Source organism: Giraffa tippelskirchi, chromosome 2, assembly GCF_054371585.1.
Source record: "Giraffa tippelskirchi isolate mGirTip1 chromosome 2, T2T-mGirTip1v1.2.pri, whole genome shotgun sequence".
NCBI classification, from domain to species: Eukaryota; Metazoa; Chordata; class Mammalia; order Artiodactyla; family Giraffidae; genus Giraffa; species Giraffa tippelskirchi.
In genome coordinates this window covers 209052768-209071288 of record NC_137276.1, presented here as the reverse complement: position 1 = coordinate 209071288, position 18521 = coordinate 209052768, and the positions used below count along the sequence as shown (strand labels likewise).

The 18521-nt window shown below is 35.3% G+C and overlaps 1 protein-coding gene across 44 annotated transcripts in view; it reads left to right on the top strand.

The window, feature by feature from the left end:
• Positions 1 to 18521, top strand: part of NRIP1 (nuclear receptor interacting protein 1) — a 92264-nt gene that overhangs the window by 33737 nt on the left and 40006 nt on the right. For 20 of the 44 annotated variants that reach the window (XM_081553189.1, XM_081553037.1, XM_081553248.1 and 17 more), the window contains 2 exons: positions 11194 to 11309; positions 12217 to 12339. The exons of 8 other annotated variants lie outside the window; for them this stretch is intronic. The gene's annotated coding sequence lies outside the window, so the exon portion shown is untranslated. The remainder of the gene's footprint in view (positions 1 to 11193; positions 11310 to 12216; positions 12340 to 18521) is intronic. 16 more of the 44 variants (XM_081552986.1, XM_081552956.1, XM_081553031.1 and 13 more) reach the window with 2 other exon arrangements.

The window sequence follows — 18521 nt, the reverse complement described above, 5'->3', positions numbered from 1 at the left end:
AAAAGTACTATGGAATAAATACAGGAAATTATTTACTGCGCAAAGAAATGCTGCTGTTTAACTTGGATTAGGCTTTTCTTATCACGCTTTTGGCCAAGCATGATGAATATATGACCTTTGGCCTACATGACCAACGAGGGGAAATGTGCATATTTAGAGGGGAAATCTGTTTGTTCAGAACATGAAGTGTGCTGAATTGCTTCAGTTTACCTATTTCCCGTGTTAAGTAATTTTTGCAAAATGACCAGAGAGAGTTCTGCAAATTTGCAGTAATTAACCTGGCATTTATGTTCGTCTTATTTGAGACCAAATTAATGGTAGATATGAATTAGCCTCATTCTTTGATTGACCAGGCTGTAAGTTTTTAATCTGCAAATTTACTTTCAAGTTCTTTGGAGTGTATTTCTTTATATACTCCTTTGTTTTTGTTTTGGTTTTTTTGTTTTTTGTTTTGGTTTTTTTAAGAAGGAGAGTTAGCAAAATCTGTTGTCTGGCAGTTAGCATTTGTTCATGTGTACAAGTTATTAAGATGCTTACCTAAACAAGATTCTTGTCAAAGTAAAACTCTGATTTACCAACCATAGCAGCTTACTTTTTATTATGTAAATGTGAATGATGTAAACCCAGTATAAATTTAAATCATGGAACACAAAGTCAGAGTAATGAACTGAGAACCTACCAACCAACGTGGAATCAGAACTTCGCTAACAGTTGCTTCTATCAGCGTGTGCCTCTCCTTGCCTGTGTGTTTACCCTAACTGCCCTCCCTGACCCCCAGCTGCTCTTCAATTTTGTGTTCATCATTTACTTTCTTTTTAATACTACTGGTTGTTATCACGTGGTTCCTTAAATAATATGCTTGGGGTTTTTTTTGTTGAGTTTTGTCAAATCGGTAACATTCTATGTGAGTCTTCTGAGACTTGGCTCTTTTTTCCCATTCACTGTGTTTGACATTTATTTATATTGTTGGATGTAATTGTAGTTCATTTATTTCACTGCTGACTAGTATTCCATTGCGTGGATTTATTTACTATCCTGTTGATGGGCATCTGGGTTACTGTTGGGTTTCAGTTTGCTTGTTTTGCTCATTTTTGATATATCTGTTTTGATGTGTCTATGCATTGATACAGATGTATGTGTTTATGTGTGATTCAGCCATCACTTATATGTGTACTAGTGTACATGTGCAAACTTGAGGATACATATCTAACGGTAGAAGCATAGAGAATGTTCAACTCTATGAAGTAATGCCAAATTGTTTTCCAAAACCTTTGGGCCAATTTACCTTCCACTAGTCATTTTTTCTTGCACAAAATGCTTGTTCATGTGTTTTGTCCACTGTGTACTTAAAACTATGCATTAAGTGCATTTATTTTTTATATTTTAAAACAATAACATGTAGAAAAGTTGCAAGTGCAATAAAGATAAATTTTTCCCTAAAGATTTGATCTGATGCTCTATCATCTCTAAATAAATGAGTATAGATCTCTTGCAAACAAGAACATTTTCATATAAACCACAATAAAACCATGAAAATCAGGAAATTAATATTGGTGCATTACTATCATCTAATCCTCAGATCTCATTCAATTTTCACAAGTTGTCCCAATAATGTCCCTTATAGTAAAATATTCTTTATAATAAAAGGATCCAGTGTAGAATCACACCTTGCATTTTACTTGTCAGGTCTCTTTAGTCTCTTTGAATCTGAAACCATTCTTCAGTCTGACTTTCAGGATCTTGGCACTTGCAGGATCTTGGCACTTTGAGGACTATTTAGGCTGGTTATTTCGTAGAATGTAGGTTATGAATATTTGGCAGGAATATCATAGATGTTACACTGTGTCTTCTCTTTTCATCTTATAAGGTGGCACAAGATTTCATTTCGACCTATTACTATTGAAGTTCACTTGGATTGCTTGATTCAGAGGATCAGTTTTTGTCAGGTTTCTCTACTGTGAAATTACTCATTTTTCCTCTGTAATTAATAATTATTTTGTGTGAAGGTGCTTTGAAACTGTAAATATCCACTTCCTGATCAAACTTTTATTTAATTAATGAATTAATTTGTATCACTGTGAGTTCATGACTATTTTATTCAGTGATCTATAATGCATTACTGTTGTTAACTTATTTTGATGCTTATCTTACCCTGAGTTAGCCAGTGGGATCTGCTTCAAGATGGCTTCTGGCTCTTTTTGACATTTTCAACATGAAAAGGTACCTGAAGAATTAACTTGTAAACATTGCAAATTCTATATGGAGACAATATTGGAAGATAACCTGAATAAATGGGATGACATACCATGCTCCTAGTAGAAGAAAGACCCACTACTATAACATGCTAATTCTCCTCCATATTGCTGCCTCCAATTTCATTCCCACATTACAGAGATGAGCCACAATTTCTCCCTTTTTGGCACCTCACCTCTAACAATGAAAAACTTGCCTATTATTATCCTAAATGTACTTACTTATTTGGTCAGTCTCCCCGTATGTGGTTGATCTGCCATTTCCACTGACCCTCCACCACCTCACAATTCTGTTTTGAACTTCAAAACCGTTTATGTGGAAGCCCTCCTCACCCGACTTGGATTCCTACGTTGCACAGCACGGTGCATCTTTTTATAGGCACCTTGCTCAGGCATTGACACGCATTGTTGGAGCGCTGCCGTGGAGAGTTCTGCTCACCTAAGCCACCGTTCCGGAGCTTGGGCTCTGTCTCCGACCCACAGTGTCTCCTCCTCCTGCCCCATCCTGCTTGGACGCTGACACCCTGATTAGGAACGCCCCCTTTCTGTTGTGCCCACGTTTAGTTAAAATATGGCAAGATACACGCACATATTCTATACTCCAGATTTTTGGCAATGTAGTTTGTGATATTGTAGGGTTTTTTTTTTTGTATTTGTCAATGAATGGACATTTTTAAGTATAATACAGTTGAATTTAGTAACCATATGCTTTATAGGTAACCATTTCTATATCTTAAGAAAACCTTCCCTACCCGAAGTTCATAAAGATATCTCTTATATTTTATTTTAAAAATATTAGAGACTTGTTTTCTCTACTTAAAACTTGACTTCCTCTGGAATTTATTTTTTTATATATTATGCAGTAGGGATCAAATTTCTTTTTCTCCCCCAAATGAATAACCAATTGTTTCATCACTGTTGAATAAATTCCTCCTTACTTTAATGATCTGCAATGCAACTTCTATTAAATATCATTTTCCATATATGTGAAGGTCTGTTTCTTCTCCCAGTGGTCAGTTTGTCTCTTTTCCAGGGGCACACTAACTTAATGGCTAAAACTTTATACTAAGTCTCTGTACAGATAGAGCAAGTTCCCATACTGTAAGCTTTATCTGGTTAGGTGGCTTGTCTCCTATGGGCTTTTGCTGTCCATTGTAAATTTTAGAATCAACTTATAAAACCTTTAGAGTTCTATTGCATTTCATTCAGTGTATTGGTTCACTTTGAGGAGAATTAGCATGTTATAGTAGTGAGTCTTTCTTCTACTAGGAGCATGGTATGTCATCCCATTTATTCAGGTTATCTTCCAATATTGTCTCCATATAGAATTTGCAATGTTTACAAGTTAACTCTTCAGGTACATTTTCATGTTGAATATTTTTTAAATGTTATTTTCCGTTTGTTACTGGTATATAAAAACACAGTTGATTTTTTTTTATGTGATTTATATTTAGTTACAATGAGTTAAATACTAAAATCTGTTCAGATTAAATGTGAGACATGCTCAAAAGCAGATAAGTAAGATTAGAAGTCCGAATTTTTACTCTGAAATTACTTTTGATGTTTTAATAAGTACTAAGTAGATAGTCATCTTTTTTTCTTTTTTTCAACAGCTTTATTGAAATAATTTGCTTACCATAAAATTCACCCATTTCAAGAATTCTTTATAGCCACATAGGTGCTCAGTCAACACCACCATTGAATTTTTGAACATATTCATGACTCTAAAAAGCATCCCATGCCCATTAGCCGTCACTCCCCTTTCTTATCCTGCTCCATCCTCAGCCCTAGGCAATTACTCATCTACTTGCTGTCTCTGAATTTGCTTATTCTGGACATTTCTCATAAATAGAATCTTGTAATACATGGTTTTTTGTGACTGGTTTCTTTCACTAAGCACATAATTTGCAATATTTGTCTGTATTGTAGAATATATCAGTAGTTCGTTCCTTTTTATGGTTGAATAATATTTCATTGTATTGAATGTATTACATTTTGTTATTCATTGGTTGATAGACACGTAGGTTGTTTCTGATTTCTGTCTGTTATGAATAATGTTGTTGTAAGCATGTATATAGGGTTTTTGTGCAGACATAAGTTTTCTTTTCCCTTCTGTTTATAGCCTCAGAGTAAGAATTTCTGGGTTATGTAGTAGTAACTCTTAACTTTTTAAGGAGGTGCCAAACTGTTTTCCAAAGAGGCTATGCTATTTTATGTCTCATCAGCAATGTATAAAGGTTTCAGTTTCTCCCTAACCTCCCTAACCTTAGAATTATTTAGTCTTTTAAATATATATATATATGTGTGTGTGTACATATATATATATATATTCTAGTGGCTATATAGTGAAATATCATAGTTTAATTTGCAGTTCTCTCATAAGTCATGATATGTGCATCTTTTGTGTGTTTGCCAAACTTTCATGTATCTTTGGTGAAAAGTTCTCAAGTCATTAGCCTATTTTTAAAAATTGATTTATCATCTTCTTCCAGAGGCCTAAGGGCTTTTAATATGCTGGATACCATTTCTTTATCATGTATACTATTTGCAAATATTTTCTCCCATCATGAGGCTTGTCTTCTAAGTTGTACCTTTTGAAAAATCCGATGTAGTTCAGCTCATGCTGGTAAAGGTTGAAGGCAGGAGGAAAAGGGGACGACAGAGGAGGAGATGGTTGGATGGCATCACTGACTTGATGAGCATGAGTTTGAGCAAGCTCCAGGAGTTGGTGACGGACAGGGAAGCCTGGCATGCTGCAATCCATGGGATGGCAAAGAGGCGAATACAACTGAACGACTGAACTGAACTGATTCTGTTTTTTAATGGATTGAACTTTTATTGTCATATTTAATAAATCTTTCCCTGACCTAAGGTCATGAGATTTTTTTCCCCTTATGCTCTTTTCTAGAAGTTTTGTAGTTTTATTTCTTACAATTTGGACTATGATCAATTTTGAGTTACTAATTTTGTATATTGTGAGGTAAATGTTTATACTTACCAGTTTATTTTTACATGTGAATATCCAGCTGTTCCTGCACCATTTATTAAAAAGACTTTTTTTTCTCATTGAATTGTCATGACATATTTGTTGAAAATTAAGTGACTATGAATGTGACAGTTTATTCGGGGCTATCTATTCTGTTTCATTATTCAGTTTATCTCTGTGCCCATATTGCACTGTATTGGTTATTATAGTTTTATATAAGTTTTGAAACCAGGAAAAGTCCTGGAAACATTAATCTCCTTTTTCAATATTGTTTGGGTATTTGAGGTTCTTTAGACTATCATATATATATTTTAGGATCGATTTCTACAGAAAAACAGCAGTATGAGATTTTGATAGATAACTTTGGGAGAATTGCCATCTTAACAATATGAGTCTTCCAATTCATGAACAGGAAATGCATCTTTGTTTATTTAGATGTTTAATTTCTCTTAACGGTATTTTATATTTTGAGTATACAGGTTTTGTTTTTTTAAAAAAAATAATTTATATTAATTTTGTATCACACTTCACGGCATTTGGGATCTTCATTCCCCAACCACAGATTGAACCTGAGCCCCCTGCAGTGGAAGCTCTGAGTCTCAACCACTGGACCACCAAGGAAATCCCTGCATTTTTTTAAATTAGATTTATTCTTAAGTCTTTTATTCTTTTTTGCTACTATTGTGACTGAGTAGAAATTTTTAAAATTTCATTTTTGACTTGTTTGTTGCTAGTATATAAAATGCATTTAATTTTTATACATGGCTTGTATCCTACAATCTCTCAAAACTTTCTTAATTTTATTAGTATTTTTTTTTTTTTTTGCATGCTTAAGATAATCTGCATCCAGGATCATATTGCCTACAAATAAAGAGTTTTTATCTTCTTTTCCAATCTGCATGTCTTTATGTTTCTTGCCTAATTGCTCTGAATAGAGTCACTGGTACAGTGTTGAATAGTAGTGGCTAGAGCCACCATCCTTACCTCTTCCTAGATGTCAGGGGGGGAAAGTATTCGGTCTTTCTCCGATAAATATGGTGTCACTTTTAGGCTTTTGTCCCAGAAAGGAAGGGTTATTGACGCAATCAACTAATGTAATATATCATATTAAAATAATGTGGGACAAAACTGCATGATTATCTCAATAGATACAGACAAAAAAAGATAAAAAAAAAAAAACCAGAAAACAAAGGGTTTAAACAATGAGAGAGAGAGGAAGCTACTTTAGATATAGTGAAGAGGAAAATCTTCTCTGAGGAGATGACAAAAAGCTGATCTCTAAACAACCTGGAGGCCTTAGTCACACAAAGAATAAAGTGAAGAGGAAGCTGTTCAGCATTTGGTACTGCACTTGATTTGTTCACTTTGTAATTCTTATATCTCCCACAGTGCCCTGCCCCTACAATTTGTTCAGATAGTAAATAGTTTAGTACCTTGCTTTCTCGACAGTCACATTCCGATCAAGTTATGGTGACATTCTTTTTGTTGTTGTTCAGTCACTCAGTTGCGTCTGACTCTTTGAGACCCTATGAACCGCAGCACATCAGGCTTCCCTATCCTTCACCATCTCCGGAGCTTGCTCAAACTCATATCCATTGAGTTGGTGATGCCATCCAACCATCTCATCCTCTGTCATCCCTTTCTCCTTCTGCCTTCAGTCTTTTCCAGTGTCAGGGTCTTTTCCAGTGAGTCAGTTCTTTGCATCAGGTGGCCAAAGTATTGGAGCTTCAGCTTCAGCATCAGTCCTTCCAATGAATATTCAGGACTGATTTCCTTTACAATTGATTCATTTCATCTCCTTGCAGTCCAAGGGACTCCGAAAAGTCTTCTCTAACACCACAGTGCAAAAGCATCAGTCCTTCGGTTCTTAGCCTTCTTTATGGTCCAACTCTCACATCCATACATGACTACTGGAAAAACCATAGCTTTGACTAGATGGACCTTTGTGGGCAAAGTAATGTCTCTTCTTTTTAATAAGCTGTCTAGGTTGGTCATAGCTTTTCTTCCCAGGAGCAAGTATCTTTTAATTTCATGGTTGCAGTCACTCTTCCCAGTGATTTTGGAATCCAAGGTAAGAAAGTCGGTCACTGTTTCCGTTGTTTCCCCTTCTATTTGCCATGAAGTGATGGGACCGATGCCATCATCTTCGTTATTTGAATGTTGAGTTTTAAACTGGCTTTTTCACTCTCCTTTCACTTTCATCAAGAGGCTCTTTAGTCCTGTTCACTTTCTGCCATAAGGGAGGTGTCATCTGCATATCTGAGGTTATTGATAATTTCTTCCACCAGTCTTGTTTCCAGCGTGTGATTCATCCAGCCCTGCTGGCATTTCTCATGATGTACTCTGCATATAAGTTAAATAAGCACAGTGACAATATACAGCCTTGACCTACTCCTTTCCCAATTTGGGACCAGTCTGTTGTTCCATGTCCAGTTCTAACTGTTGCTTCTTGACCTGTATGCAGATTTCTCAGGAAGCTGGTAAGGTGGTCTGGTATTCCCATGTCTTTAAGACTTTTCCACAATTTGTTGTGATCCTCACAGTCAAAGGCTTTAGCGTAGTCAATAAAGCTGAAGTCGATATTTTTCTGGAACCGTCTTGCTTTTTCTATGATCCAGCGGATGTTGGCAATTTGCTCTCTGGTTCCTCTGCCTTTTCTAAATCTAGCTTGAATATTTGGAAGTTCTCAGTTCATGTACTATTGAAGCCTAGCTTGGAGAATTTTGAGCATTACTTTGCTAGCATGTGAGATGAGTACAATTGTGTGGGAGTTTGAACATTCTTTGGCATTCCCTTTCTTTGGCATTGAAATGAAAACTGACTTTCCCAGTCCTGTGGCCACTGCTGAGTTTTCCAGATTTGCTAGCATATCGAGTGCCGCACTTTCACAGCATCATCTTTCAGGATTTGCAATAGCTCAACTGGAATTCCATCATCTCCACTAGCTTTGTTCTTAGCGATGCTTTCTAAGGCCCACTTGACTTCACATTCCAGGATGTCTGGCTCTAGGTGAGTGATCACACCATCGTGATTATCTGGGTCATGAAGATTTTTTTTGTACAGGTCTTCTGTGTATTTTTGCCACCTCTTAATATCTTCTGCTTCTGTTAGGTCCATACCATTTCTGTCCTTTGTCGAGCCCATCTTTGCATGAAATGTTCCCTTGGTATCTCTAATTTTCTTGAAGAGATCTCTAGTCTTTCCCATTCTGTTGTTTTCCTCTATTTCTTTGCATTGATTGCTGAGGAAGGCTTTCTTATCTCTCCTTGCTATTCTTTGGAACTCTGCATTCAGATGGTAATATCTTTCCTTTTCTCCTTTGCTTTTTGCTTCTCTTCTTTTCCCAGCTATTTGTAAGGCCTCCTCAGACAGCCATTTTGCTTTTTTTGCATTTCTTTTCCATGGAGATGGTCTTGATCCCTGTCTCCTGTACAATGTCATGAACCTCTGTCCATAGTTCATCAGGCACTCTGTCTATCAAATCTAGCCCCTTATATCTATTTGTCACTTCCACTGTATAATCATAAGGGATTTGATTTAGGTCATACCTGAATGGTCTAGTGGTTTTCCCTACTTTCTTTAATTTAAGTCTGAATTTGGCAATAAAGAGTTCATGATCTGAGCCACAGTCAGCTCCCGGTCTTGTTTTTGCTGACTGTATAGAGCTTCTCCATCTTTGGCTGCAAAGAATATAATCAATCTGATTTTGGTGTTGACCATCTGGTGATGTCCATGTGTAGAGTCTTGTCTTGTGTTGTTGGAAGAGGGTGTTTGCTATGACCAGTGCGTTCTCTTGGCAAAACTCTATTAGCCTTTGCCCTGCTTCATTCTGTACTCCAAGGCCAAATTTGCCTGTTACGCCAGGTGTTTCCTGACTTCCTACTTTTGTATTCCAGTCCCCTATAATGAAAATGTTTCCTTTGAAAACGTATATTTTAACGATTGCATAATACTTTACAATATAATTATAAGAAAGTCATTTGAATGTTTTATTTATTTGTTTTTTTATTCATAGACATGCTTCCTTCCTTCATGATTTTCAACACATCTGGCATATTGTTTCATCAATTTGGATTTAAGGCTAATTTTTCCATTTATTCATATTCTATGATAGTTGTTGATTTTATATTATCTTTTGCTAATTTTTATTTAAGTATTCTTTTAACTTACTCTTCATGTGGTCATAAGTTTAGCTCAGAAAGGTTATAATAATGCTTTAATAGATAAAACAATTCTAGTATGTGGCAAAATTTAAACATGAACTGTGGATACTGAATATTGTTTCCTCTCTACGTGGAAGAATGTAGACTCATGAACTTTATGTATTATTGCCAAGTATTTTGCACTATCTGAATTGAGATTTTGGGAAGTGAGTAGTAGTAGAAGAAAGTTCGGAATTATGTTCCAGAGAACTGTCAAGGCCTTGTCTTGTTTGCAAGTAAAATATAACAGGGTTTGAATTCCACTTTGAAGTTCTTACTAGTTTTGTAATTTGGGGTAACTTAAACTCAGTTTCCTCATCTATAAAATGAGGATTATAATCATCATCTTATAGGAAAGTGAAGTCGCTCAGTCATGTCTGACTCTTTACGATCCTATGGACTGTAGCCTACCAGGGTCCTCCATCTCATAGGGTTGTATATAAAGAGTTTAGTGCAGTACTTGATGTATAGTAACTACGCAGTATATGAGAGCTATCTTTACCTTCTGTTGAGTCTCTCATAGTCCTGGGAGTGCTGGTGAGAGTGGTAGCAAAGCCTCTGAAGATGTTTACTTTTATTCTTGTCAAGAATTGGTCATATTCTTCAGTGAATATGGCTGTTTTGAGACTGTGTCTTGTCTGCCCATGTGCCAAAAAAGATATGGCCCAAAAGGTGGTATTCTAAAGTAAATTAAGTCAGACATTTTGTCATTAACTTATAGTTATTGCACTCAAAAGTATAGTTATAATTACTTTATTTTCCAACTTGAAAGATAAAACAGTTTTTTTTTTCTTTTTTAAGGAAAAAAAAATGCAACTAAAATTGAACAGTTATAACGTTGACAAGGGGCAGGATAGAGTTGTCTTGGGTGTAGCTTCTGAGTTGGTGGACTGGGAATTTAGGGAATTTGGAAGGCCTCTGGCATATTCTAATAGGAATACTAAATTGATTGTAAATATGGTTATTTTTAAGTTCAAGTATAAAGCACTGCCTTATAAATTATCAGAAGTGGTTATTCCTGACTCTCTTAGAATTCCTATCAGAATTTATACTCAAGGTCTAATTTGAGTCCAGGATGTATCATTTGGGGCAGGACACTTAACCAGCCCTGCCCTGCACACTCTTTCTCCTCCGTAAAAATGGGATGAGGCCCCCTTGCTTGTTTCACTGAGTTTCAAATAGTCAGTGAGGTCATGTCCATGAAAGCGCTTTGTAACTGCCATGACACCCGTTCATCCTGTCAGACCTGCCCTTTTCTCACTCTTGTTTGGTAGGTCACTGGTGAGGGTGACATGATAACCCAGAAATCTGTACTGTACACTACCTCCTACGAGTGTTTGCTTTATACACACACAAGGCATTAGACAGTGGTAGACTGTTGATATTTCATCCTTTAACTTGTTTTATTTATTATAAGAGTAATACACATTTATTGTGAAGAAACTAGAAAATACAGATAAGGAAAAAGAAAAAATAAAAGAAGAATACTGTAAATAATAATTACTATAAAATAAAATATTAAAAATTACTATAAAAGAAGAATAATTATACTTATTTTTGTACAATTTTAAAACAAAAATTCAGTTACACAGAACATAACGTTTCCTGTTTTATCACTTAATATATAATATTGTATATTATTCCCTGAAACTTAATTCCCTTATATAATATTTTCGTGGCTATGTAGTATGTAATGACATGCTTATGGCTAAATATGTGTACATATCCTCTATTTTTTTTTTTTTCTCATTAGGAAAAATTCTATACTTGGAATTGCTACATCAAGGGGCCATACAAACATTTTAAGAAATACAAGTTTTTAGCTTCATTGAAATGTAATTGACATAAAATAAGCTGCACATATTTAAGGTATACAATTTGATAAATTTTGACATATGTGTACACCCATTAATTCAGCACCACAATTAAGATCATGCTTTTTTGTAATCCCACCTTCTTATAACTTTTCACAACTATTCCCAGGCAGCCACTGATCTGTTTACTCTCCCTGTTGATTAATTTGCATTTACTACATTTTTATGCTTACAGAATCACACACTATGTATTCTTTTTGTCTGGGTTCTTGTACTCAGCACAGTTATTTTGAAATTCATTAATGTTGTTTATATCAACAGTATATCATTTTTTGTTGTGGAGTGCTGAGTAGTAAATGTTCCATTGTATGGATATACCATAATTCATTCACCTATTGATGGGAATTTGAGTTGTTTCCAGTTTTTGGCTATTAAAAAAAAAAATTACTGTGGACATTGGTGTAGAAGTCTTTCTGTATACGTAAAATATTTGGTATTTATTACCAGATTTTTTGCTGGGAAGGTTACATAGGTAATATATTGAAACAGACAAAGCTTAATATGAAACTAGCAATTTTTTTTTCTTTTTAAGAATCTTTGGAAATATATCTTTGCAAAGATTTAGAATTTTTAGATGTAACTTTATTGGATTAATTTGATAGAAATTTGAAATTAACAGAGGTTACTAAGTGCTTCTTAGCAACTATCAACCTTTTTCACAGTTTATTTTCTTGAATCATCTACTTGTATCAAGTAAATGTATTGTCTAAGAAGCAAAAATCTGTTGCTTGCCTTTAGTGATAAATTAGAATTTCATAAACAACTCATATTTCTCTGTGAAATGACTCTATTGAACTTGAACAACAAAAGATACTAAGAAAAGTTTACAGAACTTCACAAAAGATACTCCAGAATAATCTGGTTTGGAATAGATGCCAAACTCTTTTTTTCCTCTTCCTAAGATACTCTCTAGATTGAAGGAGGAGCAGGAATCTGAAGACTCCAAATGACATCAGAGTTACTTTTCAGCAGCCTTCTCAATTTCCTCTCTCAGAAAGCAGAGACTCCAGCCTTGGAGATGGACGGTGAGAATATTTTTCCTGAGTTCTTAAGCTTAATCATTGTGACTTCAGTATATTTCAGACAGTCCTTTCTTAGTTATAAGTGAGCTTATAATTACCAGATTAGTATTTTGTGCTTTATCTGTGCAAATAACTTTATTTTGCAATGTGTGTGTGTGTTTAATTGAATAGGATATGATCTTATAACTAAGGAACTTACAGGAAAAGAATAAATATAGGTAAATAAGTATCATCAAACAATAGGAAGAGGTTAAATGCCATGAGAAAGACACAGACAACATTCTTGAGAATTCAGAAGTGTAGATTACTTCTGGAGAAAGTGATTGAGATGCTTGAAAGAACAGCATTTACATTAATGATACTTTTGTTTTTTTACCAGAAAAAAACAAAAATTATTTGTTTTTTTTTAACTAGAAACCAGGGAGAATGGACAAGTTAATAGAAAACCTAAAATAGCAATCTGATTTCAGATAAAAAGTTAATTATCATTTGAAGGAAAAATAGAAGTATGTTTGGTTATTGTGGGTTTATTATAGTGTAAGTCAGTGATTACTTTTTGCATTATATAAAATGGTTACCTCTTCCAAGGCAGATAGTAGTATTTCAGCATTTCTGAGAAGTGATTTAAAAATCTGATTAAATTATCATGAGTAGATGGGCAGTGCTGCAGAAAGAGATAAGTGAGTAGCTAATTCTACTTGGACTTACCTACTTGTTTTCTAGTATAGCTACAACCTAAATGAATTTGTCATGTCTTAAGTTCTTGGACCTTATGCTGCTTATACATGGACAGAAGAACTATAAGTAAACGGGGAAAAGGCACAGTGACTGATTATTGTGGTCATAATTAGTTGTGAAGAGTTCAGCTAACTGAAAACTCTGTTTTGGAAGAGAGATAGCAGATAGATTATCCTAAATTCATGGCGTTTTACGGACCATGATGTTTCAATTGGGGGATGGCAACTTTGAGCCAGATTTGTTCTCTACCTGTAGGCATCATATGGTTGGCACAGTGATAATACTAACTCCTTTTTCTTCACTGTTCTAATTATGTTCAGAAAATCTAGTGATGAGGTTTTTCTTTCAATTATTCTACTTCTCTTTTATTTTAATTACTGTGTGTATTCTTTCTTATAATTTAGGCAAGGAAATCTTTAAGTACTTATTAAAAACACTGTAAAATTATTAGTGATTATTGGTTGCTAGTCATTTTTTCACCTATTCACTTACCTTTTTCCTCAACCTAACTTTTATTTATAAATATTAAAAGTTCTTTTACTCAGTTATAATTATGTGTTGAATCTGTTTGATAGTCTGAAATCTGCTCTTATATTTGTTGAAACATAGTTGATATTAAATCCTAATTTTTGACTTTTAATTTTGTTAAAATGAAAATTCTAACGATTCATATTCTTGTGACCATCAAGATATCAGTATGTCTTGTTTGTTGCTCTTAATTTGTCAGCACCCTTGTGGTAAGCTCCAACCACTTTTGACAGTTGGTAAATAAATTGTTATAGCCAGATGGTAAACATACATAGCCAATAAATTGTCCTTGAAAAATGACCAAATTTAGGCCTTTGTTCCAGATAGGAGATAGATTATTTAGAATACACGGTGAACAGCTTTCAAAGCAATTTAATTTGAATTATTAGTGATTATCTCTGTTATTTATATATGTTTTTAAATATTTAAGATTTTTAAAGTGAGTATGTTAAGTGTATTGTTTCTATAATGTGTCGCTTTGAACAGTTTTTCCTTTTGAATGAGGAACTCATGGCCAAATAAGTTTGGGAGAAGTTGAATCATATTATAAAATACCTATTCACTAGGCTTTCCATTAGCCAGTGCACTATCCGTCTCCAATAGGAAAAGCTTGAATATATCTAGTATATGACAGAATAGATTGAAGACTCTGAACTAATATATTAATGTTTCATTAGGTTTTACTATGGTTTGTCTGTAATACAGCTCCACTTTGAAACCAGTCACGTTATACTTTTAAGTATAGGAATGTCCTGAATAAGAAGTCAAAGAGGATGATTAGGAAAAAAGGAAAAGTATTTAATTAATAATATTGTAAACCGTATGAAACATGAGTGTTTATAAAGCTTCTTAGTGTCTTAGACCAAGATCTCATCACCCCTTATTGTATTTTGAAGGGCTCCGTGTATTTTATGTGCTCTGTTCATCTTAGTATGTAACATATATAAGCTAATTTTGATAAATATTGATAATATAAAAGTTAATATCTTGGGTAGAAGTGGGTTATTGGCCATAGCTCAGTTTAGCTTAAAACGCTTGAATATACTCATTTTCTAAGTGGAGTTTTATTGTTTCATCTCACGATTTCTCATTGGGAAGGGTGCTTTTTTGCACATTATTTTTTTCCTAGTTTGGTTAAATTGTTGATGACTATTTCAACAGATGTCTAAAGTGTTAAAAACTTTTTTGTCATATATAGTATCTATATGAAGAAACAAAAACGTGAGCCAGTAATTTAGCTGCTTCTAACAGTTTGGGTTACCAGGTTGGAAGTGAGGCTAATTGTCAACATGGGAAATCTTCCCTGAACTTTATAAAGCTTTCTATAACTTTATATAACTCCTTCAAGTAGGGTTTTTAAGAAATAATGCTTTTAAAAAGTATTTAAACTCCTACACAAAGGTTTCAGTGAGAAACCTTTGTACTTGTTATTGGTGAAATCAAGATCAGTCCAGAATCTGGGTGAGTCATTGGGGTTGATTGAGTTTCATTGCCATAAACTAACTTGGCTATCTCACTTATGCTTCCCTGGTTTTGTGGATGACCTGGGCGAGAAAATTTGGATGTTCCACTCAAATAAACCGTTACTAGTTTCCAGCGTAGCTTCCACCCAACTGTTGGTTTCCTTCCCCACGGCCAGCATTTTGGTTCAGAGCTCTTTCCTCGTCTGGGGCTCTTCTGCGGCTGAGCCTCCGTACTGGTGTCTGTGCTCCACTCTGCTCTGTTACTTCTTTGATCACAGTAATTCGGTTATGCCAGTAGCAAAATGACCATGCAAAAATAGCAAGACTTCTTCAGTCAATTCTGATTTACCATTACAATGGGAAACATTCATATAATTAACATTTTTCTGAATTTGATGTCTATAAAAATTGATTTTTCCATAAGTTTTTTTTTTTTTTTACTTAATACCTTAGTTGATATCACTAACATTATTTTAGGAGGAAAATTCCCACTATATCGAGCCTCTGTGTCAACTAAGGTTTTTTCCCTCTACCATGAAAGGTTTCAAATGAATTAATTAAAATAATTTAAAAATATGTTGATTTAAGTGTCACTTCACTGTCTCTTCTTACACAGATCCTGTTGGTTTTTTTTCAATTAACTGTTGAATCTGATATTTTCTTCGATTCTCAGGTACACTTTGCCCTTCAACCATGTGGCCTTTGGTTTGCATATCTGAAATTGGTGTGATTCTGACAGTAGAGCTTATTATGTACTTTATTTAGATAATCAGAATTTCTCTATTCTAGATTAGAGCTACACTAGTAATTTTCAAACCCTGTTTGTTTTCTTTTTTGCATTTACTTTTACAGAAATTGTTGATAATACAGTCTGTGCAAGCTTCTGCATACTAAGTCACTCAGTCATTGTCTGACTCTGTGTGACCCCATAGACTGTAGCCTGCCAGGCTCCTCTGTCCATGGGATTCTCCAGGCCAGAATACTAGAATGGGTTGCCATGCCCTTCTCCAAGAGATCTTCCTTACCCAGGGATTGAACCCACGTCTCTTATGTTTCCTGCATTGGCAAGTGGGTTCTTTACCACTAGCACCATCTGGGAAGCCATGCAAGCTTCTAGCTTGAAGCTTTTATTTCCTGCTGTTGCTACCCTTCATCCCCACAATCTTGCAGCCTGTGTGCTAAGCTTCTCAAAATATTTGTGGGGGAGTACTAGTTTTTGTTTGGTTGTTTTCACTTCATTATGTTAGTAACTTACTTTTACTGTGCTTTTAAAAACCTTCTATCTAAGGCAGATTGAAAATTAAGAAACATACATACAAATTATACATCCAAATCTTTCATCATTAAATTCAAAAGACAGCAAATTACTTTGTCAAATTGTATGAAAGTTTAGATCCCCGCGAGGAGGAAATGGCAACCCACTCCGGTATTCTTGCCTGAAAAATTCCAAGGACAGAGGAGCCTGGCTTGCAGTAGTCCATGGGGTTGCAAAGAGTTGGACATGACTGAGCAACTGAGCACAGAATTACTTGTAATTTTTGTTCTTTAAGTGAATTACCTAGTTTCTGGAACACACTGTACTGCTCGCTACCCTGCTCAGACTGATGCTCCTCCCACTTGTAGAATGCTTTTAGCTTCTTTTCTAATTGCCAAGGCCTTGCTTGTGTTAGAGTCGATTTGCGTACCACCTCTGTGGCGTGTCTTCACTAAAAAAAGCTGTTTCCTGCCTTTTCATCCCATCTTCTTCCCAAAAATTTGCCTTCCCATGCTTTTTACACTTTGTTCATGCCTTCTCTTATAGTAGTGTCTCATTATGTCACTGATTATACTTTTTTCTGGCCATATTGTGGGTCCACTAAAGGCTGGTCTATCACTTAGTTACTATTCTATCTTCAACTCTCAACATAGCAGCTTCTTTATAAATATATGTGTAGTCATTGCTTCATGTAAATTCAGAATAGCAGTGACTATCCCAAGATGGGAGATATTTCATACCCCTGTAGTCTTTTTAAAAGGTCATCCATTTATTTTTCCCCTAGTGTTTTGGAAGCATTTCTGTACAGAGAACAGTGTTTATCACTCACAGTTATAATGTAAATTCTTGAAAATTAGAAAGTAGAGATTTCATTTGAAGATTAAAACCAAGATTGTGCTTCTCAAGAAGTACTTCTTTGCTTTAGTAAACCAGCAGCAGTTTTCAAACTTCTTGCCTCAGGACCCTTTTGTACTCTTAAAATATTGAGGGACCCCAGAGAGTTTTTGTTTAGAGGGTCATATCAACCAATATTTACCATATTAGAAATTTTAAACTGAGAAAAATTTTAAAACACAAGATTACACAGTATGCATTCCAGGAGTCGTCAACAGAGTGCTACACATCCTGTAGCCCTAGACAACTCCACTGTCGACTTAGAAGAGAAGAGACAAGAAAGCAGATAATAGTTTAGTGTTATGAAAGTAGTATTGACTTCACAGGCCTCCTGAATGCATCATACATGGATTGCCTTGGAGTCCCTGGACCACACTTGGGAACTGCTGCTTTACAAGAATTCACTTTAATTGCCAGCAGAATATTTTGTGTTTTTTATTTTGATCATGTTGTAACCTAGCTTTTGTGTTTATAGATTAATAGATTGTTGGATTTGTTTTTTTTTTTTAAGTATCTGCAAGGTCTATCATGTTACCCACTCTTCTATTAATGTCTAGACATAGAATGTGCTGGAGCTTATTACCAGTGTTGGCTTGGCAGCTGTAAGAAGGAGATGCTTACTCAAGGAGAAGTCATTTTATTTGTGGATACTCAATAAGGTCATTCCTAGTTACGCCCTGTCAGTACCCTGACTTTTACATGCTAGCCCTTTTTATGACTAATGAACTTCCAAATACTTCTTCTGTGATGATTCTCCTTACTCCAGAGGGCTTGGAGGTTTGGTCATTTTCCTATTTCACAAAGTAAAGTTTATATCATTTTCAGTGGAGTGGGAAGTCTTCCCTTCGAGATCTTTCCTTCTTCTCTCCTTTGTTTGACCTTCCCCTCCACTTGCCTCAACATGATCCCCGATGCTGGCTCTCCTTTTCTGGGAGTACAGTCTGCTCTCTGGCAGATAGTGACTTGGCCCTAGTGACTCCTGTTCTTTGTCACTCTCTACCCTCTTACCTTGGCTGATACTCTGTTAAATTCTTTCTGAGGTCTTAGCAGGACAGTCAGTCTCCTAGAGTATTTGACAACTCTCTTCAAATTAAAAGGGGACTGGGTCTTCAGGAGTGTCCTGGGCATGCATTGTATATACCTGTCAGCTGCATGGGAGCACCAAGATGGCCGCTCGTTCAGACTCCTGTTAATTCACTGACAGCTCTATTCTGTTTACTCATCAGTCTTTTTATTGTGTGTTGGTGTCATCGTGTGAGCTGTAATTTGGGGCTTTATCTTTATGAGTGACAAACTAGAAGCACAAA